The sequence below is a fragment of the Montipora capricornis genome, chromosome 11 (genome assembly GCF_036669925.1).
Source record: "Montipora capricornis isolate CH-2021 chromosome 11, ASM3666992v2, whole genome shotgun sequence".
Taxonomy (NCBI): Eukaryota; Metazoa; Cnidaria; class Anthozoa; order Scleractinia; family Acroporidae; genus Montipora; species Montipora capricornis.
In genome coordinates, this window is record NC_090893.1 from 36,425,926 (window position 1) to 36,433,821 (window position 7,896).

The 7,896-nt window shown below is 39.6% G+C and overlaps 1 pseudogene; it reads right to left on the reverse strand.

Annotated features, from left to right (window-relative positions):
* Window positions 1-2,580: 2,580 nt before the first annotated feature.
* LOC138023441 (uncharacterized) lies at window positions 2,581-3,427 on the reverse strand (annotated as a pseudogene).
* Between the last annotated feature and the right edge of the window lie 4,469 nt (window positions 3,428-7,896).

The window sequence follows — 7,896 nt, forward strand, 5'->3', positions numbered from 1 at the left end:
ATTTTACGGGATATCAGTTTGTTATTGATGGCTTGCCAATTGTTGATCGCCTGTTTTCAGATCATTTTTCGTTTGTCTGTGGCCCTCAAATGCCTAAGCCTGCAGTTTCTGTTAAGGTGCATACTCACAGAAATCTCAAGGCTGTTGACAGTGATAAATTGCGGAGTGACCTGAGAAACTAGGTATAGGCCACTTCGGAAAATGCCATAATACTCTTTGTTTGTCCTCCCAAATTTTGCATAACCATTGTTTCCAGTTTCTCTTGGGATTTACAACGGTCACCAGAGGAAACAAAAACTATGCTTATGCAAAATTTGGGGGGACCAACAAAACGTATTTTGGTATTTTCCGAAGTGGCCTAATATTGTGCTTAGATCCACCAAGTGCTCTTGAGAACTTGATAAGCTGCCTTAATTCCACACCAGTGGATACTCTGAATTGCTACGCCTCTCTAAAAAGCAGGGTTGTGACAGTTAGACCGCGTCTACCGTGGTTTAATGAGGATCATACCAATTTAATCTGGAAAGTCATCAAGCGCTGCTTAAGTACAATGAATTCTATACCTCTGCAGGGCCGTTGCCAGAAAAAAATATGACTGAGGCAATGTCCATATTTAAATTCCCTTGCTAGGTATTTTCGATGTTTATGAGGATTACATTTTAAAGACAACACTTGAATCACGCTTTATTAAAAAAAAAAAAAAAATCACTAAAATGACTGAGGCAGGTGCCTCGGTTTGCCTCATACTGGCTACGGCCTAGGTCTGTGGGTAAAACTATTGCTGAAAAGGCACAGACCTTGACCGAAAAATTCGGCTTTACTGCCCTTGACAATAACAGCCAGAGCAATGAAGATATGAGCGAATGTAGCAGTCATCAGGCGTTCTACTTTAGACCTGTTACAGAGCAAGAGACCCAGAATATAGTTACGGCTCCCCCGTCGAACAAGGCTCCTGGAGCTGACAAAGTGACTGCTCGGATCCTAAAAGCTAGCCTTCTTGTTACACTGCCACGACTTACAAATTTAATTAACTGTTCTTTTCGTTCCGTTATTTTTGCAGAATCGTGGAAACTGGCACATGTAGTACCTTGCAACAAAGATAAAGAGAGTGATCGAGATGATCCATCAAATTCTTGTCCTATCTCACTCCTACCAATAATGTCGAAGGTCTGTGAGAGAGCTGCACATTTACAACTTGTGCAATTCCTATAAATCCCACTCTACCGAGTCTGCGCTACTTCATTCACCGATGAAATCCTGAAGAGTATGGATGAAAAGCGCATATCAGTTGTGGTACTGCTTGACATGACTAACGCGTTTGATAGCATACGACATGATATACTTCTAGCAAAGCTCCGTAGAACTGGAATATCTTTAAGCCGTAAGCAGGTAGTGAGGATTGAAAATGTTGTCTCAGAGCAATTGGAGCTAAGCTATGGCGTCCCCCAGGGATCCATCTTGGGTCCAGTGCTATTCACCTTATACTTCAACGAGCTGTTATCTATTCCTAATCACTGTCAATCGACGGGATACGTTGATGATACTAAGCTCTTGCCATTCCACCAAACCAAATTATTGAAGCACTTTCTATGCTGAATGACGACCTCGAGAAAATTACCAAATAGTGTTGCAGAAACTCATTGTTACTCAACCCAGACAAGACTAATAAATTTTTGGTGATTGGAGTACCTCAACTCACAGACTCTACCGACCCTATCCGTAACTCTTATGGGTAAGAACATTGAACGTGTCACAACGGCAAAGGACCTCGGAGTCTATATCAACAATACCTTGAATTACAATGACTACATCATAACTCCTGCACTGTAAATGTAGTTGATAATGTAGTTAATAATGTTATAAAACAATTAGTTCGTGCGTTAGCATGCGTATGTCGAGATATTGAGCACGCGGGAAGTTTAGAGAGCACGAAAGAGGCGCAACAGTCGCACGAGGCGCAGCCGAGTGCAACTCTAGCCTCTTGAGTGCTCTCCAAACTTCCCAAGTGCTCAATTTCTCGACATACGCACAGCTGACGCATGAACTAATTGTTTTATAACATTATCAACGAGCTGTTAGTTTGCAGATGTCATTAGCGTGCTGAATAAGAATATGAAGCACGCTCGCGCTATTGAATTTGATTACGTGAAAATTCTAGCAACTCATGAACTCATGCAAGAAAATGGATTTTTATTTTGACCAAATGATAAAATTCTCATATGTGAAAGAGAAACAGACCTGCTATCTGATTGGCTTATTTACAACAGGCCACAACCTCGCCTTTGAATGACAGTTGACTTACGAACAGTTCCAGGAAGGCATAATTCTAAATTATTTTGTCTATTTCACAAGCAAGGAATGCACTTTTAAAAGCACTTTCATGTCAAAAATGTGTAGAACTTTTACAACTTAAATTAAGGTAAAAATAGAAAACTCAAGTCAACATCGCCGGCTGAAATCGAGCCCAAAGTGACATGCACATGTGCTTGTTGTACCGTGCAGTTGTTGAAGAGTGCTCCAAGAAATCTGCTTGAGTGCTGTCGTTTATAAGATTGCCAGAAAAAAAGGAATTTTCGGCGTTCAGACTTCTGGAAAGGACATCGCTGCACTGCTGAAGTTGTGATGTCGAAGGCCTTGTATTGTACTGTTCATAATATGGCGATTTTGGACGCTGGCGTTTTACCATAAGGTGATTGCGGTGGCCCTGACGCTGTGGTTTGTGTAGGCTTTTGACAGTTCGGCAGCCCTGCTGATGTCCCTCATCATGCCGTCGAGCTTGTTGACACCAATTGGTGTTGTATTGTACCAAGTGTCATCGTACTTCCAGTGCTTATTCGGATCTTAGCTTCACCAGGTAAATCTCCATGGCTTTGTAACCGTCGTTTTCTTCAGGGGTTTCGTACATCCTTGCCAACTTTTCATGGCTCGAGACGTCAGTAAGTCCACCAGGATGATTTTTGGTTGCCTCATCGTGCGCCATTGTAACGAACTTTCTTCTAGAGGCATCAACTTCAAATTTGAAACTTGACCTTTTGAGTTCCCTCTGGCCTTCTCTTCCTCTCCGACAAAAGAACAGGACAACATGAAACCACACATTTTGAAGCAAGGTAAAAGGGCTGGTAAGTGCAATGGCTTGAGAAGTTTTAAGCTTGTTTAAATCTTCATCTTCAATCGCTGGCTTGTACCTCACATTCTCCTTTCCTTGGCGCTTTAAAAGGACAATCTGCGCATCCAGCATCTCATTTGTTCGTTTGAAACGTGGATCGGAGCTCAGGTTCAAACCTTGGTTAAAAGGAGGCCCGATTAGGTACCTCTCAAAGGAATGTCTGAATCCAAGAAGAGCCGATTTACTGTTCGGCTTTCCCGCTTTCTTTCTCGCCTCGGCGTAGAATCTGCGAAAGTTTACACCTAGTTGTCCTACCGTCATTTGCTCAATTGGCGTTTGAATCTTTTTTTCTTTGCACCAAGCTTTAATTAAAAGAAAAAAATTCAATTAATCAAACGTTTTAACTCATATTGCACAACTGTTAAAGAAAAAAGAAAGCTTTTAAAAACTGCTATCACTCAACCGGCAGACAAAAAGTTGTTACGAACCGCCATGCACTCTGAAATGTTTACATGACCGACAGATCTGTGTTTGCTATGTTTACTGTTTCTGTGCCGGCTATAAATAAAATGAAATGTTTTTATAGCAGAATTATTTACATTTGAATGTGTTCATCGACCAGTTTGTTAGTTGTTCTGTTCTTGCTGCGTGCTTTTCCTCTAAGATGGCCTGCATCTCGGACTCACTCAAGGTTGCGAAACGATTAGGTGTCACTTGTCCTCTTGCCACCTTTTCATTTGCTCCCTTTTTGGGGTTTAAAAATTCTAGCGCCAGAGCCATTTTAAGCTAAGGTTTCCTCTTTTTCCAACGCGTATAAAAAGCCATTCGTGTTAAAAAGAAAAAAAAACATTTTCTCGAGGTGTTAGTTCACTGAAGTCATTAGCGTGCTCAATAAGAATATGAAGCACGCTAGCGCTATTGAATTTATGTTATGATGATATTTCAATCAGAGAATTGTTGATGGATGTGATTGTTTCTTTTCTATATAGAGAGTTTTGTGACTTTCAAGAAGAAATAAAAAATTGTCTTTGCCAATAGACAGATATTTTTCTGTCAAAATAGCCTTATTGGCCAAACTTCCCCTAATGTGCAGTTACTAAATGCACACAATAAAATAGCATTTTTAGAAGGTCTATTCTTTCCTACCTAGCTTTCACCCAGATGGGTTAACTCTGAAAGAATCCATTAAATCACCATGGTAACTATCTCTGGGTTAGTACCAGCCCAACATCAAGCAAACAGGCCCTCAGGCTTCTATATATATACATATATATATATGTATATATATATATATATATATATATATATATATATATATATATAATTGTTATGGAAAACGAGGACGGACAACTTCGAGCGAAGGAAAATACTTGTGAGACTTGTGAGGTAGCGGTACATTTCAACAAAACACCACATGATTTAAGCGACTTCTCATTCCAATGTATTGATCAAGTGCAGGAGACTGTCAACAACTCATGCAGCATCGAGAAACTCCTTATCACTAAAGAGGCATATTGGAGTGCACAGTTGTTTTCTTTGGCACCTTTTGGCTTGAATAGGCGTCAGGAATTTCACTCGAAAAAAAGAATAAACTACAATTAACGTAGAGATCACATGTAAATTGGGCGGGGGCCCCCAGGGGCTCTGATTAGGAATTATGTTTTATCTCTCGCCATTTCATTTTTAACGCTGGTTCATTACGCTGGCTCCTTTGCATTGGACTCGACCGCCTTTTCTTTTCTCTTTTCATTTTATTTGTATGTTTCTATTCTTTTATTTTATCTTTCGATTGGGTTTTCCCCATGGGTTTGTTTCGTATAGTCATCGTTTTCACGCGTAGTAATTACCGATTGTTCATCACTTGTTAATTTTTTGCGAATATATGTTATCACGCCCTGTTCTGTTATATAATCATCTTTGTAATGTTTTGTCATCTTTTATATTGTAAACTTATTTAACGAAATTGTAATTTACCATTCACTTGCACTGCAACTGATGAAGGTCACAGACCGAAACGTTTTTTATTAAATTTTTTATCATTTTTAGAATTTTTACTGTATATATTTTCCTTTGCTCGAAGTTGTCCGTGGTCGTTTTCCATAACAATTTTAAATTATCTTCTCGAGGTTTGGACTGTGAATCCTTTTGGATCCTTCTGGCGCAGCATCTCTGTTTGCTCGAAGCATTTTAACTTATTATATATATATATATATATATAACTTGTTTGATACAAAAAATCCAAAAAAGATGGCCTGCAATGTTGTGCTTAAATTTATTATTATTTTTTTTTTTTCAAAAAGTACTATGATGTGAGAAATAGTCTTTAGCCTATCAGCATACAAATATCTACCATGGTTAACTGCAGTTATACCGTTTTGATAAATACTTAATCACAGGCAATGTAAAGTCGGTAATTGTGTGGTTTCCTAGCCAAAGTATGTGTCAAGAGTGGGTGGCCTAAGGTAAAAAAAATTCTGAGGTCATGTTACCATACAAGCATGTAATTGCACTACGCAGTAAGACAGAAACAACAGAGACCTTCCCCACACTGCTGAGGAAAAGCTTCAGATATTTTTTAAAGTCATTAAACTTAAATGAATTGATAACATCTCCGAACAGCCATTCGACAGAATATCTAAAAGCATTCATCTCTATATTGTACTGCTCCATTTGTGGTGTCAATACACCATAACTAAAGGGTCCTTGAATTTGCGCTCTAAGGGGATAGGCAGGGTCACCATAAACACAGACTGCCTGGCCAGCTTGATTGTAGGCAAATCGATGAAAGTCGTGTAGTAACTGTGAATCAGCAAGCATTCCTGCATTATGTTTTCTTCCTTTTAAAATAGGTGCGTGAATGGTAGGTATCAGTGTAAGAGCAAAGGTTGCTGATAATTGGGTTACATAAGTTGTTGATTATATGAGTACTTTAGAAGTGTTTATCTTATTTCATCATTAGTTGTTCTCGAATCTTTTCCTTTTTACTCGTGGATATGTCCACGAGTTTTGGTAAGGTTCTTTATGCAAATGTGTCACTCCTGCGTAACCGGAAGTTCGATCTAATAAGCCAATCAGGATGGATAATCACAACACAGCTTAGAAAGCTGTGACTTCCTGTTCGCGAGGTTGTGCGCCGCCATTGCTGTATGTCGCTTTTATCATAGTTAGTAGAGGGTTGAGCACCTTCCGCTGCATTTAGAAGCAAGAAACGGAAGAATTAAAGAAATGGCTTTCTTCGAAGGTGAAGCAAAATATTCTGAACAAGTACAGATTGGTGCAATTAATTGTGCACCGCCTTTCACTGACCAACGCGAAGAATTTAATACATGTAGAAATAGAATCGACAGACACATGGTGAGAAGACAGTGCTTGTTCATTCCCTAAGCTCACGGCGGATAAATAAATTCCATGTGGAAGGTGACTGCCATTTGGAGAGTAATATCGAAGCTATCAAAGTATACCACTGTTTATCAAAGCTATCAGGAAGTTTTGCAAGCTATGAGTCATCAAAGCCACATGAATACAACTTGAACAACATCCGAGACATGAAAAACAGTGAGGCAACCAAGCAATCCATGCTTCCAGACACTAGTACTTGTGTGGTGGACCATAATGAAGGACAGTCTAAAGACTAGGTCAGTGATTATGTAACGAAAACTTATGAGAAATCCATACTAATCTCCTGCGATAGAGCAAGGGCTAAGGCAGTACATGCTCCCCGGGACAGAGAACCTTCCAGGATTAATTCCTTACAAGAAAATGTCGAGCTTGTTTCAGAAAGACAAGGTAATTAGAAAGTGTATGGTGCATTATTTAAATAAGGACGTACCGAGCTCGTCTGAGTTGAGAAAGGGTTTATCTCTTGCTTTTGGAAAATATTATATCTCTATACCTAGACCGCAACTCAGACTTAACAATCTTCGAGAGTAGGATATTCTAATCGTCATTTTTTTCTTATCATCCGCAGGACTGCTAAACGCAAAAAAATACTTGTCATTTCTATTGTGTATTCAAGATCAATCTGCTACTACGCATTCGACAAAATTGAACCAACAAAATGAGAATTATTGTCCATCAAGAGAAGAGCTATTGATATCAGGAAACATTGAATCGAACCCAGGCCCTGTTGCTCATGGAACGAGTACACATACAGCACATACGATACTGAGAAATCCCTCTATAGCACTGTTGCAGGCTCGATTAGCTCAAAAAGGATTGAAGTCACTAGAAAGTACCTCAGATCTCAGATCAAGCTATTTGGGAAAGCAACGCTTTTTTTTTTGAAATTTCAGGGCATGAACCCATTTATGGCCATTGTAGAGAAGTCGCTGATGTTCTCCAGGTCTTGATATAGGCCCAACGTTACCGTCAATAAACCCAAGACATTTGGGCAGTGGGGCTCCCCTGGCTGTCACAATATCAACGTAAGTCTGCAGGTTGACAGGGCTAAGGACCTCATGACTCCATTTTAGTACTCTGTTCCCATGAGCATTATACACATAGTAAATCATTTGATTGATCATGATAAGAACTGGAACAGGTTCAGCGAACCTATGGAACATGTCTCCATATCTACATGGGAATGAAAGCCGCTTCAGCAGCATGCAGAGACCTTTTAGTCCATCACAAACAGAGCACTGACTGCAAGTAATCATGTCAGGGATTTGCAAAACTTCCTTCAGAATTCGTATAATCTCGTTTTCCAAAGCGAAACTCTGCAAAACTTTCTCTGACTCATAGAGCTCTTCCAGGTCAAAAGGCGCGTACGAATCATATGGAAAGTCGAGGTT